General features: G+C 42.2%; 1 protein-coding gene across 3 annotated transcripts in view; it reads left to right on the top strand.

Moving 5' to 3' along the window:
* The window catches only part of OSBPL5 (oxysterol binding protein like 5), a 154,585-nt gene that overhangs the window by 9,700 nt on the left and 120,415 nt on the right, over window positions 1–24,470 (top strand). Inside the window, exon 1 of one of the 3 annotated variants that reach the window (XM_072338314.1) lies at window positions 21,620–22,017. The exons of 1 other annotated variant lie outside the window; for it this stretch is intronic. The gene's annotated coding sequence lies outside the window, so the exon portion shown is untranslated. Of the gene's footprint in view, window positions 1–21,619; window positions 22,018–22,358; window positions 22,573–24,470 lie in introns of those variants that run through there. One more of the 3 variants, XM_072338316.1, reaches the window with a different exon arrangement.

The raw sequence follows: 24,470 nt of genomic DNA on the forward strand, positions 1-24,470 counted from the left end.
GCTGCGTTTGTTGTCAAGGAGGTCTTTAAGCACCTCAGTGTGATTCAGCATTTTGTCTTGTTACAATGAATGTCTCACAAAAGAAGGGCCAGTTGTACTCCAAATTAAGGCAACTTTTCCGCATCTCTATACCCAGTATTACCCAGAATTACTACTTTTTTTTCCAGTGGTTGAGAATTCCTTAGAGATAATTTCCTTTATTAACAAGAGAAGTGTTTGCACTGCCAGAAGCTGAGAAGTAGGTTACTGATTTATAGAGAATAGGGTTACAAAAGCCTTTGTAGACACAAAGATGTAGTTTAAACATTTCCTGCCTGAGCTTTTCTTGTCAGCTCTGCTCCTGATCTAAGAATGTCAAACACCAGCTCTCACATGTTGCTGTTTTTTCTCTTGTGGTTTCCTGGTAGATCTGCAGAGGGGATATACCACTGTTATAACTTGATATTGACCCCAGGCAAGGGCCAAATACAGGAATTCATGTCCACTATAAGATGTTTTTTTGCTTGTTTGTTTCTTCAAAACCTATGATAAGCTCATTGATCTAAATCATCAAGTGCGATAAACAGGAATTATTCCACTGAAATGACTATCAGTGACTTTGAGATTTATACCAATATAGATAAATCTGAAGCAATTTCAATGAAATGGAGTTAAATACTTAGTTTAGGCAAAAGAGCCATTCTTCTCTTCTGTCAGACAACAGATAATCCACTCTTCAGTTTTTTTCTGGACATGCCCAGAGGCATTCATTTTTTGTAGCTTGATTTACAGCTTCTTTTCACCACGCATTGCCTCTGCTTTAAAGAACAGTGTACCTTTAGCCTCATCTTTCAAACTTGCAATCCTCTTCTTTACCCTGGCACTCGGGTAAGAATGAATTTCATAAATCTTGTCTCAATTCACTACAAAAGAGGTCAGCTTCATTTCCTTTCTGTAATTGTTCTCATGATGGTGAAGAGTACTTTGAAATGAGGAGGCTGGTTTTCAAGTGAAATATAAAGTCAGGTAATACACCGAGCTCCTTGTAGATGGTCTGTGTAACAAGGTGGCAAGCTGTGTTATCAAGTGTCTTGCTAGTAAAAGGACAAACAGAGCAGGTTCTGTGTGCTGCCCTACTAATTTAACTTAAGTTAATTAACTTAATTTTTTATGGAGATGTAAGATCAGATGAACCTCTTGCAAAAAGAGTCTTAAGATCCATGATATAGTGCTATCTTTAGTGCAGTTTGTTGCAGACCAAATTAAATCAATGAATAGCCCAGGTCTCTTTCTGATAGCATTAATTACCTTAAAGATCACTGATCTTGCACACTTCTATGTAATGATCATAACATTCTCAAACTGCCAGCATTGTTACAAAATGTTCTTCCATTACTGTCAATCATAAGAAGATCCTTGTTTTGATGAAAACAGGCCTAAAAAATCATGTCAGAAAAGCATTCCATAAAAAAAATAAAAAAAAATAAAAAAAAAATTAAAAAAAAATTAATCTGTACAGAAAATATTTTACAGGTCAGACAAACTGAGAGACTTTTTATCCAACTTCAGTTAGACTCCTTTTTAATAGATATCTCCCATAATCTGTGGAGAGTGCGCATTTCCAGAGGGAAACCATTGCAACAACCAGAAATGGTCTTTTTAAAGTAGAGTTAATTATACTGCAATGACTCTGGGGCTGTGAACCAACCTGCGCACTGTGAAACACTGACTAAATGTGAGTCTGCTGTTGTTCAGCTGAAATGCTTATACTTTACCATTTATACTTGAGTTCTTATGCAAGGGTTTGAACTTGATCAGTCTTTCCCTGTAAAAAACATGTGTACTTCTAGTTGCAGTTCACACTAGGAGTGAATTTAAAAGAATTCTGATTATCAGTTCTTTAGAGGTGTTCCTCTTGATCACTCTGATCATGGCCAGTATTCCAGGCACTACATGCAAACAGCACTGCTGAAGATGATTACCTTTCCCTTACAAATTGCCGTCGTTACTCAAGTATTTTTCTCCTCATTATTCTGCGTGCTTCCTCCTCTATAGTCCCAGTAGGTTTGTCTCTAAGACCGCAATGTGGCGCTGTGACTCTCCCTGGTGCCAGTGGGAGTCATGCTCCTTGAGTCTTGCATGCCATTTTGAAAACACTGGAGCAGATTTTTGTCTTTTCAGGTGTTTTGTATTTCCTTCATTTCTTGGGTGATTTTCTGTTTCTGAACTGTGCGCTGATTTCTGTGTGTTTAAACCACTTGCTGTGGAGAGCAGCAGAAAGAAATTTCCTGTTCTGAACAGGGTACCTCAAGTGCCAGGGAAGATACATAGCTATGTTGAGTGCAGCTGATGGAACCTGGTTTTCAGCTGTGCTGACGGAGAAGCTATGCTGCTGGTATGTGCTGTAACTGCAAGTCAGTTCTGACATATTCTGGATAAAACACAGCTCCCTGCCCTCAGTACTCCTGTAGCCCTCCTAAGATGGCCAACATGACTCAGAAAGGCTTTATCCTAGTGCAGTTTCTACCAGCAGGAAGAAAACTCTTGAAGGCATACACTGACATACCCAAATTTGTTGTTAGTCTGGGCAAAACAAATGTCTTTCTGCCAAACCTATTGGCTTTCTCTACCACTCTTCTAGATGGAGGACTGCAGTGCAGTTTTATTGGACAGCATAAAAGGTAAATGAGCTGCTTCAAGCCTGCAGAAAAACTAGTTACATCATCATCTTGGTACTAAAATTTCTGTAAAATCCTGTTGGATAATAAATACAGCGGAGTATAGTTCTGGAAATACATCAAGAAGTAAGCTCCAAGGGGTGAAGCCTTTAGGGGTATTTTTGTTATAATCAGTTACCTGAGGAAGGAGGAAAATCTCTCTGTGGAAGTATAAAGTGCTTCCAGCTAATGAAAAGGAATCAATGCCAAGAATATTAAGTGACTACATTATGTTTGCCACTAATTTGCTCTGCTCTCATTTATCTTGAAGCTTCTTTTAAGCTGGTGAAAAGATATATCTCTTGAAAGCACGAGGAGTTATTCTTGGAAGGTGTCTATTGTTATCAGCCCCATGTGACAGCCATCTAATTGTATCATTGGTAGCACTGGGATCTCCTTTATTTTTTATTTATTTTTTTTACTATTTTAATGTTTAGTTACATTAGCTGCTATTTGTGCTAGTCAGTGTCTTTGGGTCTGCAATAATATTCCCTCTGTAAAAATCTCCTTCTGGGGAAAAAGAGCTGTATGGAAAAGGAGAGCGCTCTGTATTTTGACATTCAGTTAAGCCGTAAGGCTGACACAAAGCTTACAAATCTCCTAAACCTTCCCTTATAGTCCTCCAGCAGGGCCCTGACTCTGGATGCCTTTAGGTGCGGGTTCCCTCTGTGTGGAAATTTCTGTAAGATGAGTCTCCTACAAGTCAGAAACACTGATGTGTGTGTAGCACCTACCCCTGCAGTTGTTTTGATGTTTGGTTTTTAAAATCTTGTTCAGATTGTTTTCCTGAAGACTGGAGTCAAAACCTGAGATAGCCAAAATGGCTATAAAAAAGTTGGCCTAAAGTGAGCTGTGGTGGTCACCCATGGCAAGTCTGGTGACCAAGAGAAAAAATTAACAAAGAAAAGTCTCTTTTATTTCCAGCACTTGAGCAGCCCCATGCTGAATGAATCTTGAGTCCAGATCCCAGATGGCATCCAAAAGACGTACATTTTCTTCCATTCTTTTAAATCACTCCTGGGCTCAGGGTGAGCTCTAACCCCCAGAGTCTTCCTAGCAAAGTCATCCAATGCAGTGCCAGCTTCAAGGATAGAAGCTTTGTCCAAGTTCTGTGCTAGTAATTTCTGGAGTGTTTCTGGCCCAGCTGTCTCCTGTTTTTGTTTTTGTTCTACTTCTCTGCACTGCACTAGACTGTACTGCATCCAGAAAAGGTTAAGCACAGCGTTTTTCTCCTCCTGGGAAGGAGAAGCAGGTCAGCAGCCTGCAGGCAGTTTTACTTAGCATTTATTGAAACCTTTCAGCTTCAAACGTTCCACACTTGCCTGTGGAGCTTACCAGTCTGGAGAAGAGGAGGCTCAGGGAAGACCTTATTGCTGTCTATAACTATGTGAAAGGAGGTTGTAGTGAGCTGGGGGCTGGCCTTTTCTCTTGTGTAACTGGTGGTAGGACTAGAGGGAATGACTTCAAGATGCACCAGGTGAGATTTAGGCTGGACGTTAGGAAATACTACTTCTCTGAAAGAGTGGTCAGGCAGTGGAATGGGCTGCCCAGGGATGTGGTAGAGTCACCGACCTTGGAGGTGCTCAAGGGATGTTTGAATGTTGTGTTGAGGGATATGGTTTAGTGAGAACTATTGGTGATGGGTAGATGGTTGGACTGGATGATCTTGTAGGTCTTTTCCAACCTTGGTGATTCTGTGATTCTGTACTGTACCAGAGGTGCTGGACACCCCACAGAAGCTCGCAGTAGATGTGTTCAGTAGTGGCTGAGTGGCTTGCAGCTCCAGAGGTTCTCATCTGTGCGGTTTTACTGAGGTAATCTACACCAAGCAGCTCTTTGATGATAAATGGAGCACAAACAGCTGACAAAAAGATGGCTCCCCTGGAGCATGACATTGATGGACAGAGGTCTGTGGGATGGGACTTGAAGGAAGTGTGTTCAGCATGGGTCTTCAGCCAGCATAGCATTGGCTGGACATGTGAAGCTGATGTCATTTCTAGAATCATGTGAATATGGGAAGAGTTTTGATGCATGTGTTCTTTTTCCTGAAGAAAGCTGAAAAGGAATTTTCTAGTTTGGAAAATAGGAAGTTGATTTCTTGATTGAAGAGTGACAAATCATAGCACAGGAAAGGAAAATAAAGGTGAGGACATATCACTGCATTACCAAGAAACTTTCTGGTGTGCTGATTCTGTCAGCATTCCACTGGGAAATAGATCTGGAACAAGTAGGGGATCTTTATCTGTGTTCTTGACTTAAAGGACAATTTAAACATTGAGCTATTATCTACATTTCTATCTATGATGTTGGCATGAATTACCGTGGTTTGTAGCAGATGTAAGTATTAAAGTTGTCTTGGAATATGTATGTGTCTCTGAATACACATCTTTATATATATATATGTATATTCAAAGACTATTTTTATACATTTTTCTTTAATGTGGATTCCTTAGATGTTGCTCTAGTTCTTGTAAGCTCTAGAAGCTGGTGTGTTGTTCTTCACTGAAATGAGCAATGTTAGGGCATAAACCCCCTCATAAAAGCACTGTCTAATTTCAGCTCCACTTCAGAGAGACTGAAGCACATATTGAAGTGTTTTGCTGAATTGTGGTATTTAGGGTTTAGATATGTGATGTTCATTCTGATGTTATACAGTAATAACAGTCTAAGAAATTCTGGTCAGCCTGAATAATTCTTAGCAATTATTAGCTGCTGCATTTATTTGTGAAACTGGCTGCATTTTAACTTTTCCCCTAAGAATTTGGAGCTGTACTTTGCCCTGTGACTCTTGTAGAGACATTGTCAGCTGATGGGAACCCCAGCAAGAAATGACCAAGACAAATCCTCTTTGTCATAAGATATAGCAGTGTAATTTCTTGGTAAAAGATAACATCATTTGCCCTCACATCTCTCTGGCAGTAGCAAATTACTTTTTCACCCTGAAGTATCTGATGTTGCCTTTTTCCACTTATTTCAGTGTAGCTGTGAGAGCCTTAGCAGACTTGTGAATTAGGCATGAATACAAAAATGTGATTTAACTCATTTTGATTTCAGACAGAATTAAGCCTCTACTTAAAGCTAAATTTGTACTTGTATGCAGTTGAAGATGACTTTGTCATTGGTTTGTGCAAGGGGAAAATCAAACCCACAAATATGTACAAAATAAGACAGTTATTTTGTGAAATTCCTTTTCCCATTTCCTCCTCTTTTTCACATTTTGCTGTACTAAAAGTGTATCTTCTTTATGAATTTCCAAAGATTTGACAATGGTGATTTCCACAGCTATGCTGGTGTCCCAAAACTTATGCCAGTAACTCTAATCTGTACACCATCCGTCTTTCCTTAGCAGTCTCACTAGACCTACAGTAGATGTTAGAGCAGTTTTGCTACTACTTCTGAACTCTTGCTTCTACTGCTGAACTTCTGTTTAACTTTGCCTGTTTTGTTGTTATCTTTTTTGGAAAAATAATTACGTTAAGAGACACTTTCAAGCCTTAAATCTTTAGGTTTCTTCAGGCTGCACAGTTGGAGATGAGAGCATTTACGACCTGCCCAATCTTGGTGAATCCTGCTCATCTCTCATGAGTGCAGCCACCTCCTCTGATGCAAAAGCATGGGGTAACAAGGGGAGCCCAAAGCCTTTGAGCTTTCGTGACACTCAGGTGTTGAAGTATTTTACGAGATTTTCACAGCTCCAGTGTTTTCATAGTCACAGCCCTGTGTGTGCAGCCTGATAGGTCGGCTGAGCTGTTGCTGACCAGTGTAAGAACAGACAGTTCTTCCTAACACACTATTTCTAGGATGCCTGTCCTGCAATCATGCTGTTAGTGGGAAGAGGCCCTCTTGCTGGCAGTCACAGTAAAGCAGCCAAGACTTGAGCAAAGCCCAGAGAACAATTTTTCCCATTTGTTTCTAGGGCTGGTGCTTTGCTGAGGATTTAGCTGGCTTTGTGACTATTCCAGTCTAGTAAGTAATGTCTTATAATAAGATATGGGGGTGCCAGATCAGTCTACAATCCCTCAGAGTCGATAACAGTGAAGAAAATAAAGATAACTTTTGCCCAGAAGTCACTAGTCTGCGATAATCAGGGTAAGTCATTCACCCTTTATCTTAAAGTATATTAAAACCACACTGCATTTCCTATTGAGCAGTGATAGTCCAGAAGGGTATAAATCAGGCTCTCTGCTGCAGTGCATGGTATGTCACACTAAGTGCAGCTGTAATTCTACCCCAAGTCTCTGTGCTTTGCACCTGAGTTATTTGATAGTATCTCCACAAAGAGTGCCTAAAATATGAGTACATCAGAATATGCATTTGTAGACACATGGCAAAGTGGCTCACACTTCGTTGGGTCCAGAGTGACTGGAGGCTGTTTAGCCTACTTTATCAGGTTATACTGTTTCCTTCCTAAGCCCCGAGCTACCTTGCCCTGTTGGCTGAGGCACATTGTACCTGAGCATACACAGTCCCTTTAGTAACTTTACACCTGAGTCATTTGCAAAAATTAATTTGCAAACAGAAAGGACAACCTGGTTTTGAGGGTAAGGATTTTGAAGTGTGGGGCAAGAGTCTCTGGGACTGGACCTCAGTCTTGTCTTCCTCTGGAGCTCTCATCAGTAGCTGTTGATCTTCAGGGAGCTAGGGCTTCCAGAGAAACAAGGCAGGATGCAGCCTATGGCAAATGTTCCTGCTCAGTGATCTCTAGAAGGTGTGCAGAGCCCTTAAGGAGAACTGACAGCAATTTTTAGAGAGGTCAAATGCTAGTGTGTTGTATTGGAAATGTTCTGCTTTCAAGGGCTGCTTTCATTCTATGTTTGTACAGAAATAACCTGGAGTTTTGGGGGCCCCAGTTTGGGTCAGTTTGCTGTAGTGGAACTAGAGAAGTACAATTAGAAGATCGTGCCTCTTTAAAGTGAAAAAGCCAGAAAATATTGTTGCAGAGCATTCTTATTATCAGAAAGGTTTACAATTTGTGTGCTATTTGTCTTCTAAGACTGAAAGAATGTGTGACAGCAAACTGTGTTCAAATACATAGATAAGCTCTAATGTACAGAAAGAACACAGTGCTCAGGAAAAGCTCTCCATGGCTTCCCATATATTATCTTCCCTGAGAAAGAAATCAGGCTTGTCCCCTTCCCACCCCCGCCCCCTCCCCCATATGTTTGGGCCTGGCCTGCAGTATCTGTGTCAGCATTGCATTACTGCTTGATATCCTGGATGGAAAGGATGCCTTTCTCTTTGCTTACTTTTTAGTTCAGGTCAGCTAGAAACAAGCTGTGTGCCAACTTAGAGTGCAAACTTAAATATTTGATTTTTTTATTATTATTTTTTTTATCCACTATGTGTTATTTTTGCAAAACATTCAGTAGCTGCACAAGGCATGAAGAACTGACACCCAGGGTTCCTTTTTTGATACTGTGTTATACATCAATAAATTATGCAGGACAGACAGACTGAAAATGCCCCAATGTACCATGTATGTCACTGATGGCACACAGTATGACCAAAGGTAAATTTACTTGAGATACAGTAATACACATAGGAAAATTAGAACAGGAAAAACACCTGAGCGTACATGCATGAATGCTCAAGATACTCTTTGGTAAGATCTAAGATTGAGCACATTCAGTGAGTAAATACTCTGCCTGGAACACAGTGCTCATCTTCCCAGCACACTTCCCCTGAGTATAGATGGAGAGGTGTTTTTTCTCTGAAGTTAGGGACAGCCTCCCTGTTTGCCCCTGTGTTCTGCAGCCAGGGTTGCACTGGAGGAGCAGTTGTACAGCTCTTTACAGTACATTTTGTTGTAGGGAAATGCAAGTATTGCACCTCTGGGTCCACACCACAGCTTCATCTAAAACTTGCTGTCAAAAAAAGCTGAGGTTACTCTCACTAAGTATTAAATATTTTAACATGAACTTCCACTTTAATCTATGTTGTTCTTACTGGGAAGATCTAGCTCTTCAACTGTGACACCTTCCCCCCAAGTCACCAATTTCAAGTAATGAAGATGTGCTGGGAAAAGTGAAATCTTACAGATCTGTGGCCATCTGGGGCTCATCGCCTGCTCAGTCTCTGGAGAGATCCTGTGTTTCAGGATGCTGCATACTTGCAGAGCGGTGCACTTGGTGAAATGCTTCTTCTATGCTCACTGTTTCTTGGGAACTAACTCCTAGATATCTGCCTTGGCTTCTCTGCATAGGTAGAAACAGCTGCAGGAAACCCAAGATCGCCTTGCTAATTTCTTGTCCCAGAAGGTGTCACTGAAGAGCCAGGAAAGGTACAGGTTTTGTACAAGCAAAGGAAACGGGGTCTTAATAGCAAATTCATGAAGTAGAAGCCTGAAGATGGTTAAAAGCAATCGGGAGGCAGAGATCCAAGAGGCTACACAAGGACTAAAGACCTGGGGATTTTTGTGTCACAGGATGAACATCTGGAAATTGCCAATTCTGTGTTATTTCTCAGTGAAATCATATTATGATCTGTAACAAAACTAACTGATTCTTGAGAGGAGGTAGAAAGAGGTTCATGGTTTTGGAAATGCTTTTTTTGTTTGTTTGTTTTGTGTTTTTTTTTTCTTTTGTTTGTTTTTTAAACATATCTTAAAGGAATGGGAATGCATCAGCCTTGCTCTTCAATTCGTACCTGTCAGCTCAACATGTTATATACCATCACCATCATCATTTTTGCACAATCTTTTTTTGCAAAATTTAGGTCTTCAGGCCTATTCCTAAGGAAGAGAGGAAGAGCTGGGACTTTCTGTATGGAAAGACCTCACTTTCTAAGGAAGCCATCTTTTTGTAAGGAGGTTGTCCCTGGTGAGCCTGTTAGCAGACTTCAGGTATTCCCACACAGACCTCAGTGACTTGGTACACACTCTGTGTCTGATTGCTTTGGTGTTATTTATTAGTATTACCTATCATTGGCACTGAAATATCTGCTGCTGTCTGAGGCAGTATAGTGGACTGGGTGACCAAATCCATGCACTTTAAAGAGGGTAATGAGAGTCTTTGGTGAAAAAAGGAAGAAAAAGTTTAGTTGATATGTCAACTACTGAGCTGGTACATATTTAGCAAGTTCTTGACTCTTTGTGGTCCTTTTTCCTCTGTTTCCAATTGAATGGTCTCTGCTGGGTTGGTTTACCTTGCCTATAACTTAAGACGCAACATCTTGGAGTAACCTCTCCTGCCAACAGACATGGCCATGACACAAAATACAGTGTAGAAAATTTCATTACCAGATGGGTACCACCCCACTGGAAGCTGTCTTACAGTGCTGGGCAAGGTTCATCATTCAAAAGGACTTTCAAAGTCTTGGGGAAAGAATGTAAAAATAGTTCTAAATTCTCTAAAATGATCATCTATGCATTAGATAGAAGCCACTGAACTTTTCAAATAAGTGAAAACTGAAATGTTTCTCATAGCTTCCTCTTCCACAGTTAAATCACACAGTAGCTGCAAGTACTTCTGATGGTAGAGATAATAGCAGACTCATAGGAATATATAAGAAAGAAACTTTGCTACTGTTGCTACAATGAAAATAACCTAGAAAACTCCATTTGTAATAACTTAATAATGTATACACAGTGACATCCTGCTTAAAAGATGCATGGTCATGCATTAAGATACTCTAGCAGATGAGCGTTGCAGGTCTCAGTGCTGGAATGTTGCTATTTAATCATTCCTTTGGCAGATTAGCTTGGAGATAACATATCCTCATGCATCGTTATCCATTGAAATAAAATCAGTAAGAGTTGGTTCACCCATATTCCCCACTTTTTCTGACTTTTATTTACTCTTTCTTTTTTTAATTATTATATATATATACATATATATATATCTTTTTATTTTGTACTGCAGCCACTGATCTGTCAGGGATTTCAGCCTTTAGCTCAGGGTTATCAGAATGGCACTGTGAGTAAAAAAAACCACCTGTTTCAGCTTTCATCCATCTAAAACAAAAGCATTTATCACTAGAAATGGAGTGTGAAAAAGAGAGAAGACTTAAATGCACGTGTGATTCTGAACACTCGGAGAAAATGTGGGCTGTCTTACAAGGCCTTTTCCATCTAGTGTTCCTAGATTTTCACAGAGCACTCAGTGAGTAGCTGAGTTGTTTTTTCTTAGCTGGTCTTGCACACCTTGTGGTAGCCGGACTCTTAAGTCAATTCAAGAACAGTCACTATGTCTGCCTTTATGGGATCAATAGGCATGAAATACCATGAGAGTGCTCGATTTTCTCTGCAAATTCACTTGCACTTGTATGTTAGATGACTTTTTAGTAAACTTCATCTGTCTCTGGTTTGCCCTTTGTATGGGAAATAGGTAATCACAGCCTGAACCTCTGATTAATCAGCTGAGGCAAGTGTTGTGTCAGCTGTGGGAGCACAGGTGAGCGTAATTTAGCTGTGCTCCCAGAAGGGGTGGAGCTTGACTCCACCTCCTCTAGACCTCATTTAAGGGCTGACCATCACTAAGGTAGCATTTCTTAGAGGTTGCTCCCTGCTGGAGATTGCCTCAGCGTTTCCATGGGAAGGCATCCATATCGGTGAGTTTTTCCTTTTAAATAACCTTTTGAATATCTGTTACCATCTTTGTATCATTCCACCTTACATCCTTCCACCGCATTTTCTCCTTCTGTTAAAGATTTGTTTTCCTGTTTGGAAATACGTGCCAAAAAGCGGCACTGTGGGTAGGAACGTGTAGTCACTAAATGAGTGTGTGTGTGGTGCCTGTCAAACAGCTACTGCAGGGAGCAGCCATGTTCCTCTGAGGAGTTTTGTTGACGATGAGATTTACTTCTGTAAGCAAATTTTTGCTGAGCTAAGACTTTCACTTTGAGTAGTTATTTTGCTTTGTGGCTGGTTCTATGTACTTTGTTAAAGTTACACGAGCGCTCACAGGAGTTGAGATGCTCACATCTGCCCAACATGAAGGCTACAGTGAGGTGTTTCCATAGCATGTTTCCATAACAAGCATTTCTAAATCAGCATGGCTGATCCTGAAATTGTTTTCAGCACAACCATTTCTACTGAAGAAGATGCTGAAAGGACTGTCCTGTTTGCACTGGTTTTTGTCCAACCTCATATGCATTTCACAAGGCCTGATATGCAGAGAGCTGAGCCTATTCAGCTTAGTCTAAGCAGTATGAGTTTTAAAATGCTGTTATGAATGTGCAAGCACTGCTGGCTTTGTTGTCACCATGTTGGCGATGCACAGCTGGGAAAGCAGGGCTGCAGCATCTATAGCAGAAAACAGTCGCGCTTGTTAATGCGAGCAGTCTTTGTATCCTTCAGTGGTAACTGTTTCTGCCATCCTGAAATGGAGTTACTAACTGCCCTCCTTTTGGTGAACCTGTTGAGACTTGTGGTGGCTCTGGAAAAACAGGGGTAGCGGACAGCTACATTCAGTCCTAGTTGGTAGTATGCCTTTTGTATGGGCCTGCTTTTGCAGAGGCGATTTGCAATTTTGCTTTTTCCATCACAATATGCTAAAACAAAAAAACTGGCACCAATTATTCTCTGAAATCCTCGGAGGAAACTTCTCATACAATTCCTCCAAAAGCACAGAATTCATACAGAGCAATTACTAATGCCTACTTCGGTGATTTCAAAAAAATTTTTATTTTATTTTATTTTATTTTTTTCTCCATCAGGACTAGAAACAAGAGAGGATCATGTTAACAAGAGCATTATTTTTGTAAGATTTGAAAGCCGGGCCCATCTCCATGTCTTCCAGAACTCCACTTCCCCAATTCCTTACAGGTTAAATATATTTAAACATTTGCCCTGTGCATGCCTGCAGCTTTTCAAGCTTGTTATTCTGGGAAATGTTTCTGCATGTCCTTGTCCCTTAGTCCTTTGAATTTCTTGTGCGGTTTCTTGAGTAGTGAGATGGTTAATGTTTACTGGCATTGCAATTGCAGTACTTGTCAGATGAGTTGGCATCTGTTCAGGTAAAGGGGAATATTATATAGCAGAGCAATCAATTCCATCTCTCTTCAAACATGGCTTATCAAGTTGGGATAGTTGTAAGAGAAAGGGAAAAGAAGGCACTTTCAACCTCCGTAATTAAACCAGAACTACTTCCCAAGGGGGCACTCTGTGTCTGAAGTCAAGGCTTGCCCCTTTTGGTTTGTGTTGCTGCTTGAATTCATTTAGCTATCCCAGCAAAATGCAATTTTCTGCTAATACCAGAATGTCCACTCTGGTCTAACACAGCTCATTTACTTAGACCAGTATAACTAAAATCTCCACAGACAAGCTTGCAAATGCCTACTTATACTCTCTGTGTTTAGAAAGGTCCCTTTTTGCATTAACAAAACAGAATTTCCTTTTACAAGACCTAAGAGTCTGCCAAGCAACTACCGGATATCTAATCCTTTGTGTCTTCTGAAGCTAATGTCATTTACCTGTGCTTTGGGTAAGAACTGAGTCTGTTCCCTCCCCAGCCAGTGCTTCCCTGCATTTCCACCCCCAGCCTCCCCCTAACAGGCACCCAATTCCCATACCAAGCAAGCTTTTCTTTCTGTTAAAAAGGACAGGAAACAGAAATTACCACCAGTTCTTGGCATTATCTTTTCGGCATTACCTTATGCAGGATACATCTTCCAGTCTCTCTTGTTAAAAAAGGCACAGAAAGACCTTTGGTGATGGTTTATTTGTTTTTATGTTTGTTGGTCTATTCCTTTTCCCTAGGCAGTCAACAGGTTGAATGCAGAAACAGAGGCTTCTTTTCTGACTGATTTTTCATTTCTCTAGGCACAGCATTACTACTTTACAGATCCTTTAATTTGAGAAAATATCTTCCATTCTAAAAACACACTGGTACTTTTAGAAATACCTTGGTTTTCTATAAGAAAAAAATCTAATAAACCCACAAAAAGTGACAGAGAAGAACAAGTCAGTGACTGTATTTCTCTCTACAAGTGACAACATGCATTACTGAAACAAAATGTTATTTTTTATCAGAATAGGACTAATTACAGTTCTAGATGTGGTGGGTAAGAACCCACTGATGTCAAGAATTTGAAATGTAAGAAAAATATATTTGGGAAAAGCTCCATTTTGCGTGTGAACAGCTATGAGCCAATAACATTTTGCACAGAGAAATTCAGTAGCAGAGCTCAGCAGCGGGACCAGGTCTGATGAGGATCTTACTTTCTTCACCAGGCCCCCCTCTTTCTTTCGGGCTCTATACTTTGTACTAGCTTGCAAAATAGGCTTTTTGAAACTATTTAGTATTCATCACAGATGATAGCTCCATAATTCTGTGAAAAGCAACATCTGCTCGCAAATACACTGTGTACATTTATGAGTGGATTTATAAGAAGCGGCACATATTCAGAAGGAGAGAAAACTGTTCTACCTGAGTATCTCTAAAATTTGCAAAGCCATTTGACATAATCCAGTGGTCCAACTTCCACACAGCCTTCTCAGGTGAAGAAAAGAAATATAGAATATTCCCCAAATCCTTAGCTGATGGTGATCTCATAGTCCTGTCTATGGGCCTCCTAATAGCCTTCTGGCTGGTTTTGTCTGGTTTCACAAGAAATTTTGATGGAGTTTTGAGGAACAGAGAGTTTTACTGCAAAACCACAAGCTGGCTAAAATGCTTGGCACAGTTCTGATGAAAATGGGCTGAGTTTTAGGATTTTAATGTGGCACCATGCCCAGCAAGTTTTATTTGGTTTCTACTTTTCTTAGAAAATTCCATGTAATCCTTTGGCCAAGGGCTGCTTAAGATACTTTTGCAAGATACTGCAAAGTTAGCTCATGTTTAAGGGCAATTATTTATTTCCTCTTGAGATCAGTTAAGGAAAATATTTTTTTCCTTTTTTTTTTTTTTTCCTTTTTTTCTGCTCTCTGTATTGTATGTGAGGATCTACTGGGAAGTGGGATAAGAACTAACTGCATGTCACAGAGTCCCAGGAGGTCTCTTGTTCTGGGTAGCATAAATCATTGATGGTCTTGAGCTGTGGTTTCACTTGGATTTGCGTGACCAACATTACTCCTCTATTCCTGAGTCGTGCAGTTATAAAAAGAAGTAGTAACACTTTAAAGTAACACATTTCATTTCTTTGTATATTTATTATAATTTCAAGCTCTTCATAACCACAAAGAACACTTGTTCAAATCTATGGTATGTTTGTCATGAAAAATAGGCTGTTATAGAAAAATATCCAGAGCAGTCAGTCCCACTTTTAATCCTTGTTTCACTATCATGAAATTAAAAGCTTAATTCATCTTCCAAACTGAAGCATAAAACTGCCTTAGTGCAGTGACTGATTGAAGAGAGCAGCTATTGCCCCATTTCTAAGCTTGTTCTCAGTAGATACTCAGGAGGAGTCTGGGAATAGGGAACCCGGGATATAGGTTCTGCCTCCATTGGTGTCCTACCACTATTGTCATCCCTGAGACATGAACTAGGAATGAGGACTCTGATCCTTCCCACAGGGTAATCAAGGGAGTGTGTGATAGAAAGACTAAGCAATGTGCTTGGCTGTGCAAAGCTAGGGAACGATTAACAGTCAATGGATAAGGTGAGGTTATTCTAAAATCTGCCTATTTAGAGTCAGCTGTATATTTTTCCATCACTATCCCTTCAGTCAGCACCCTGCTAACATCTCACATACATCTCTCTGTTTTTTAGACAGATCAGTGATGTGATTTTAAGGTAAATCTCCTGATCATCTTTATTTACTGCTCTTTGATTCACAGCACGATCAGCCTCAGAGTACACAAATCTGGATTCCCTGTCAGTGAAATAGTATGGGGAGATATACTCTAGGAGCATACCTAATTCACTGTAGCTGCTGATGGATTCTAACTTGATAGTACAGTATCAGAGCTTCTCCAAAGCCAACCCTCTGAAATGCAAATTGTGTGGATATTGCATCCTCAATACCAACAGCTTAGCCCTGCAGATCTTTTCTTCCTTGCTAATGTACTGGTAGAGTGAGAAAGCCATGCACACAGCAGGCCCAATTTCACTGTGAGTGGAGGAGATGTTATAAATACCAGTTGGACAACTAAAGTCTTTAGGTCTGAAAACAGCTAGGACATGAATTATTTTACCTGTGAAGTGATGGAGTAAATATCTACAGTGACCTCATACTTCCCAGGCTATTATTCCACAGTTTCATGACTAAAATAGTAGCTAAATCTAGTAATCTTCTGCAAGACTGCCTTTGCATTTGGACTTCAATAGCACGGACCTAGTCAGTAGCTGTGGGATCAAATTGAATTCTCTATAGCATAAAAGAGACAGAAATTTTGTTCTGAAGCAAACCTTCACATGTTTTATTCTTGGTCTGCAATTCAGAGCATACGCTTTGATACTGTTAGATCAGTTAAGGGGAAGAAGAACTTTCTTTGAGGCTTTACTCTTCTGCATTTTACTTCTACAATTAATTTATAACAGAAACACTGGACCGGTCTCCCTGTCTACAGCAAAAGAAGGAAAAAATATTAGTAGCTCTCAGTGCAGACAAAGCAGTACATCAGCTTTCCTTCAACAGCAGCAGAAAATATTGTCATACTCTTTCATTTCCTGATATCATTTAAGGCTCTGTGGCAAGTCTAGTTGTCCTGTTCATGGAAGGCACCAGCAATAGAAAAGAACTCTTAAAATTAAGTGTAACAGTTAAGAAGATGTTTTACTTCATCACAGATGTACACAAAAATGGATTTCAGAGAACAGAGCAAGTAAGAGGTGAAGGGAGATTCCATGATTTATTAAAGATGAGTTGGCTGTGAAAATGGGTCAAGAGTCAGGCAAAATGAAGGGGGTCGAGTATGAGAACAAACACTTTCTGTAATGTTTAGAAGCAGACACAAACTTTGGAAAATGACACAGTGTTATTGCAGTGCTACCCATAGATCAGATTGGTGATTGTCTTCGTGACTTCCAGATCAGTAGCATATGGTAGATGTCAGGCATTAGATTCGGTTATCAGCAAATCAAAATGCTCCTCTCTGCTGAGGATTTAGTAATGAACAGAGCAGGATAAAGCTGTGTCTGTCTGCCAACATCCACTTGTATCTATGGAGAGAGTGCTTCTCAGTCAGTAAAAAGCCAGAGGGAGATTGTTACTTGCCGATGTGAAGACCTGTGTGCCTGTATCTTTTATAAAGAGATGTGTTTATGTTTTTCCTCCCTGTAATGCTTCCTGTTTGACAACAGCATTCAGTTCAGTCAGATTAAGCTTGTCAGCATCTGTTCCAAAGTTTATCTGGTGCAGACAGAAAAGCAAATTAAAAAACTGGAAGTTTTAAAAGCTTGACTTTGGACATTTCCCACTAGCTGCTGCAGAAATCTGTTATCATCCAGAAACACTTCAGCTATCCATAATGGTGAGGGTATTCCAATAAGATCCAGCCATGCAGAGTCCATCTACGTGTATATTTGTGTGTATGTAGGTGTTTACAAATATGTGGATATTTTAGCTATATCCTCCAAGGATATATCGCTTTGTATCAGATGATTTGCTTAGCAATTAGTTTGAAACATTACCAAGAGCAAGAGCTATTGGAATGTTTTTGAATAGCAATTTGGTTTCATGTCGTATTTATCAAGGGCTTTGAAATCTAGCCCAGATTTCACTGGACAGTTTGTCACATCCTGGATGTCCCAGCTGCTTTCCTGCCTGCTGCTAACTACAGAAGGAACCTTGCTCACCAAATCAGCTCAGCCTGTCAGGCTGCAGTTAGTTTCTACCCAGGCCTCCAGAAGCAAATTGATGGTTAGCAAGCTCTTTTTGATTTATTTTTTCTAACACCAAGGCCATAATGGAGGTACTCAGATTAATTTGTGATCTTTGACACTTAGTGGAAAACAAAATAAGTTTGTGGTGCTTGATTTGAGGAGATATCATGTGAGCAATAAGAAGTGAAGACCTCAGGTAGTCACAGCTACACCTCAAGTGGTGTATACCTACCTATCCAGGTATATGAGGTCATACAGAGAACAGAAAGCATGTGAGAACATTTGTTATCTTTTATTTTGCTACAGACAGGTCTTCAAAACTGCCTCCAAAGCCTTTACTTCAGTCTATCGCTGGAAATTGGTTCCTGAAACCCTCTTTCACTGGACCAGCAGAGCAGTGAATGGCTTGTGAGCCTTCTGAAATCTTAGCCCATTGGGTGAAATCCCATACCAGATGACCAAATTTTCTGACCACAGCGTGTGGGTAAAGAAAGAATGTTAGATTATTTACTTACTCTGTCTTCTCTAATATTGCTCCAGACAGGACCACAGTGCTCACGTGACCAATATCCATAATTCATGTGTAAGGCCTCCTAAGCTGAACTCTAGGGACTGCTGAAGGTAGGAAAACAAGGCAGTAGAAAAGATGGAATATAAAGCATCTAGATCTTAACAAGATCATAGAACTGCGTTATTCACCCAACTCAGCAACAGACTGTCAGGAAGAAGGACAGGAGCAGCTCTACAACACTGCACAGTGAATATATTAGCCAGAAGAAAATTTCTCACTGTTGAAACACTCAGGAAAAAATTACCTTTGCTGACAGAGGGGGGAAAAAAACTGCCAAAAACATCATCTCAGCAGGGAACACACAGTAACAGACAGGAGTTGATAAGTAAACAGACGCACAGCCTGCAGTATCAAAACAAGGTGGCATTCTGCTCCTTTTGATGCTTGCCCACTGCCAGCTGTGAAACCTTCACACTGCTGCTTTTATGCTCTGCAGTGTGACATGGAAGTCTTTGCAAAGCTGATATTCCCTGCACTTGTGATTCATGCAGCCTCCCATGCAGGGCCCCAGCTTTCAGCAGTCATCATTTGCTGACAATTTGCCTCTACCTTTTGCCACAAGAGGACTCCAATCTCCATAAGCTCCCAGGAGCTGTTGATGCTTTTTCTAACTTCCCCAGAGACCCATTTGATTAAACTTGCAATTAGGAACCTGGTTTAGCAGTAGGTCTGTTTTTCAAAATATAAAATGAGTAAACGTGCTTAGTGCATATTTTTGGGCTCTAAACAGATGCAGTGTGTGATCTGTGAATGAGGAACTCCTGCTCTACCCAGCTATGGCATCAAATATTTTTGCTAAGGAACTTTGCACTGGAAAATGCATGTGGGTAAAAGCAGTCTTTTTTTCTATCATTAATCACATGCAGCTGTGTTGAAATTTATGCCTGGAGATAAAGATTCACGTTTGATTTCTTTTTTTGTAGCTCATTTGTTTTAAAGCTTCCTGCTTCTTCTCTATCTATATTTCATGGGCTTAAGGGCAAGTATCTTGCGATGCTAACAGCCATTCATTGATGTCTGATTTATGTGGTTATGGCTGTAGAAATGTTGTATTAATTACAATGATATGAATATGACTGCTCTCTCAATTTCCATTTTAATGGAGGTTAATAAATATATCAGATGGCTCTTATGGTATGTAATAACCTTTCTAATCATAAGCTTATAGAACTGCTGAAAATATGTTGTGAGATACAGGAAGGCATAAAATGTGAGTTTTGTGGACACTGAAAAATGGGTTTTTGCATTTCACACTGGTGGGTTCCCATGTCATTGGGAGGAGCAGCTCAGCAGTTAACCAAAGGTGAAGGATTTGAAGAAGGAGTCATTCCCTAGAGTAAATGGCAATCTGCTGATCTGAGGGCACCAAGCAAGGTCTGTTGCTTCAGCACAACCTCTTTGTTTCCCTTTACCAATTCTAAACAGCGCTGATATCACATTCACACATCTCTCAGGATTGTCATAAAAATACATTTGATGCGATTTTTGTGCACCCCAAACATTAAGCTCTCTGGGTTGTGTTACTGGACTGTAAGGACTGGAGGAACACAACTGGATCCTTCTGATTTCACTATCCTAGCACTACAAGTGCAGTGTATTGTGCTTTGCTGGTTTCGTTACCCTTGCTTATGATTGAGTTCACATTACTTTAGAAGATCTCTTAGGACGGTTTTATTGCTGTGATGAAAAATGTTAAGTGTTGCAAACACTAGAAAATGTCGTAAGAAATTACTATAAATGCAGACACTCTAAAAGGAGGTTTGCTTTTTGCAAAGGAGAAATGAAGCCCACAGCTGCTTCGTTAGGGTTTTCTGAGTAGCTCAGGTTTGTCTGCATGAGCAGCACAAACATAGCAGTTGTAACCAGCACAGATCGAGCAGATATCTTGCCTTCTGAATAGGTTACCAGAACAGGCACTAGAGGGCTATGGAAAATAGCATTTCAATATGGTGGTGCTTGCATGATTTGTTTTCCATGCTTTCCTGTGTGGGGTTTATAAGGGAGAGTATGGGTCCAGGTTTTGTCTTTGTCAGTCAGGCCAAAAGGAAGTGATGGATGTAACACTTCTTGTTCAGTGCAGACTCTGAGGACCCATCTGGTGCAAGGTACAGCAAATCCAATTTCAGGGCTCCCAGGATCACACCAGAAATGCCACAGCCATGTGGTGCAAATTTACTCTGATGGTTCTATTTTATGTGAAAAATATTAACAGTTTCACTAGTGAGTATTTTGCTTTGATTGTTCACAGCATTAATGTTGCACACGCTGTCCCAGAGCACAGAGGAAAACATTAAGTGTGTCCCTTTTCAGGCCCTCTAGCTGTTTTGACAGGAGCGCTTATGCATGCTCAGTCTTATCAAATGAGTTCTGCACAGTAATTTGGCAGTGAAACGGTGAACAATCATGAAGCAATTGACTGAGAAGAAAATCCTTCACCAGAAAGCTTTAGCCAAATGCTTCCTCTGGCATGGCTGAACTGTGCCCCATGATGCAGTACAAACATACCCTAAAATCTTGGTGAGGCTTAACTGAAAATCCTCAACAATGTGAAGGCAGATGGAATTGTAATAAAGCTCTACACCCTGCAGATCATAGCAGGAATCACTACAGATGCAGGTGAATTTAATAATTGCCTACCTGTGCAAGTGATTCTGGGGCTTATTTAATGGGAAGAAAAAGGCCATGGGAGCTCTTGAATAGTAGAGTTTGTGGTAATGTTATAGATTTGTAATTCTTTGTGAGACTAAGCTGTGTGGTGATGTTTTTATTTCATCTACCACAGGAAAAGTGCTGCCAGAGCCCAGGGGTTGGACCCCTATTTGAGGTGTTGGGTGCTTTGCTGTGGGTGGGAATTTGGCCTATGGGGTGGGGGTGTTTGCTATTCCCCCTACAGTGTCTGATGTGGGCATGTTTTGCGGGGCACTGGGCTATTCCAAGTTTGCCTAAGCACTGACCACACCTTTAGCATGCTTGATCTGTTTATGGTCTAGTTTATGATCTGTTTATAGTCTTATCTTGTACTAGATCTTCAAGGAAAGATACAAACAGGTGCTGCTCCTGTGTCGTGATCCATTCCCAGCCAGGTACAGTGTGTGCTGCTCTGCATCCTGCTGGGCTCAGTAAATAAGTGCCTTTACTGAGCAACATCAGGTACATGAGCATGAGTAATGTGGGATGAACCCCCATGGTCTGGCTGCAGTTGACTGGAGGCTGTGAATGAAACTTTTGTCATTCAAGATGAGATTATTGTTTTGGAGGAATTTTGCTTTTCTTAAATCTGTAAGTGGTGGCTCTTTAGAGTGGAAGCTGCCTTGCTGCACCGTGTGAGGAGCACCGTGGGTCTGGACTTTGGCTTTGAGGATGTGCGCTAGAGAGAAAAAGGGTCTGGCTTTTCCTGCTATGGGTGGGGAAGCACTCCAGGCATCTAGTTCAGCACTCCTGGTTTCAGAAGCACAAGCCTGAGCTTCACATCGTGCTTTGCTGTAAATGGTGACTCAGGCTTGGAGATGAAAGTCAGACACGTGTATTGGTCACATTATCCCTTCATGTGATTTTGGTTTCAGAAAGTTGGGTGTGTTTGAACTTTGCCACTACCAAGGGTCCAGGCAGATGCTTGGCTTTATCTTCTTTAAGGAAGTGGAGGAGCTGAGTTCTGCTTCAGCTCCTGCCCTGGTCCAAAACCGACCCGTGGGATTTGTGGGGCGCAGAAGAGGCAGAGGCAGTCAAACGCGTGGGGCCGTGTCACACTGTGACCGCGGTGCCGCACCGGATCCCCCGTCAAGTCCTGCCTCCCTCGGGGGGCTGCGACCAGCGCCGAGAGGGCCGTCATCCTCTCCTGGAGAAGCTCGGGGCTCCGCTTGCAGCGGGTCTGATCGTTTCATTCTGCATGCACGTGTGAAGCCGAGAGCGCGCCCGCCTCCGTGTCAGAGCTGCACATCGCTCGGGCGGTTCGAGTCACGGCGTCGGAGGAGGAGGAGGAGGATGGCCGGATGCTGAGACCAAGCGCTCCTGCAGCTGGAGGGCTTCGGCGTGGCCGTTTCTGCAGGTTGGCTTTCCTGTTACCTTATACGCAGGGTCGGCGCACCCCAAGCACGACTGGCCGCCTTCCCGGGGTTGCCTGTGCCTCCTTACCGCTCGGGGCTTTTTGTTTCGTTTATTTACTCCGGCTCTCGCTTTGGCTTCAGCCTCTCGCTGCGCTGGGGAGAAGAAAGAACCAGGCTGGGGGGGAAGGAGGCGAGCCAGAAGCCCCGACCCCCGCTCCGCGCCGATCCCTCCCGCATTTTGCACGCTTCCTTTCATTTTTTCTCCCCCCCACTTTTTTTCTTTTTTTTTTGTTTCTCCTCCCCTTCTATTTTTTCCTCTCTTCCCCCCCTTTCTTCCCTCCCTCCCTAGCGTGGTTGGATCAGTCTTTTGGTATTTCCTGCCGCCGCCTCCCCGAGCAGCTGTCCGGCCGCGGCCCGTAGCTCCGTGTGGTTCCGCGGGGCCCACGCGTGCCCTCGGCCGCAGCCCACGCTTTGTGGTCCGGCGGCGATGCGGGCGGCGTGGCGGGGCGCGGCGTGCTGAAGGCGGCGCCGCTCGGGGCCCGGCTCGCCCCGGCCAGGTAAGGCGCTCCGGGTTTCCCATCTCTGGCCCACAGCACTCTGCCTCACAGCCTCTGCCCCCAAACAGCCAGCCCCCTCCCCCCTCCAAAAGCCAGCAGCCCCCAAACAACCCCTAAAAAGAACCTTCAACATAGGCAGGCTGCTTATTTTTCAGCAGAACGTGGTACCCCACTGCGTGTATGAGCAAAGTGATTGCAGTTAGAAGCTGAGCTCTGGGGGCTCCCAGAAGGTAACGCCACTTTTGTGCTTTTGTCTGGGCTGTGGAAGCAAAAGAGTTTGCTGTTTGTGATCCGTTTAGGGTTTGTGGGGTGTCTCCGTGCAGCACTCTATTGTGGCAGGGTGGAGGTGTGTGGCTGCATGGTATGGGGTGAGCATTGAAGGTGACATCGCTGGTATGGATGTGGACACGTCTTGTCAGTGGACCCATCTTTAATAGACTTATTCTGGAGTGGTAAGGAATCAGCTGGGAGACTGTCTCCATTGACATTAATTGCTTACATGCCAATGAAGCTGGTGATTACCTTTAGGCATGTATGTGTACCGGGGACCATATGTGCTATTGTCTGTAAACCAGGTAGACTGTAGATCAGAGTTTGGGGATGCTTTTGGCTTGAACTTAATGAAGCAAGGCGGTATTCCTGGAGAACAAAATATGTAAGTGCCTACTTGGCTGCCTGGTGGATCAGCAACCATATTTTTCAGCTGCCACACAAACCTACAGTGCAGTAGTGAGAAACCATTGTTTGAAATAATGAGGAGGGAAGTTATGCCTTTAAGCTGTATATTTACCTCCTTCCTTCTTCTAGCTACAGTAGTATCTTTCTTGTCAAAATATTCCTTCCCTCTCCGCAGGGTCTGTAAAGCAGTGAGCAATTGTATGTCCCCACCTGCCAACTGTCCTCCTTGGTGGCAGGTCACCCCAATGGAGTGCCGGACAGGGAGGGAGGTGAGCCCTCAGACACAGCAACTTCTCTATGCACATGGTCAGCTTTGTTGATACAATGGTGGCAGGTGCCGCTGAGCTGAGCTGGCTCAGGAGGTGGTGGGTAGCCAGGGGGTGTGGTCAGACACCTGGGCTCACTCCGTGCCACTGCTGATTGAGGCAGGGATGGCAGTTTCTTGATGAAAGGGGAAAAATAAATGCCAGGCCTTAGTCCTGCCTGCAGCCTGTTCTGGTCTGAAGCAGGCAGTGTAAATCTGAGGAATGATTTAATCATGCTGTTGCAGGGATATAACTGAAAGGAGGATTTACTGCTGTAATCTTTCCATGGGACTTAATTTAATTTCCCCGTGCATTATTGCAACACTGATTCATCAGGTGAGTGGGAGGGAGGCTTGTACAGTACAGGTGGTTCAGTTTCCATTGCTGGGTTAGGTATTTAGCTTGGGTTTAGCTATTTAACCTTAGTGAGGTGCTTTTGTGTCTGCAGCGGGAGAAGAAGGGCTCAGTGTCCAGTGCAGCGCTGCAGCTGGGAACCTGGGATGCCTGTAGGGAAAGGCTGCTCCTGCAGTCTGTAATGGGCAGTGTCTGGAGCATAGCGTGCTACATTCAAATCACAGCTCAGACCTGACTTGCTCATAGTATGTTTGCAGATCAGAGAAATTTCAGTTATGCCAGTCTGAATTGGGTTACCCATGCTTCATGTCTAAAGAACCTATTCTCCTCAGGCAGCCACTGAGAGACTGTCAATGTTACTGGTGCAGGAGGTTGCTTAGGACTGGGTCAGGGGCTTAAAGAGGTAAAACTCAGACTGCTGCAAAGCACGTTAGCTGCTCTGAGCCATGGAGAGCAGAGCTCCCTCTGCAGCTGCATGGATTTGTGCTATTTGACTTTGCTGTTTTATTCAGGAAAAAGCTGCATTTAGTGTTTCTTCTCCTGGCCTGCCTGCCTTTGGAA

This window comes from Excalfactoria chinensis, chromosome 5, assembly GCF_039878825.1.
Source record: "Excalfactoria chinensis isolate bCotChi1 chromosome 5, bCotChi1.hap2, whole genome shotgun sequence".
Lineage (NCBI taxonomy): Eukaryota > Metazoa > Chordata > Aves > Galliformes > Phasianidae > Excalfactoria > Excalfactoria chinensis.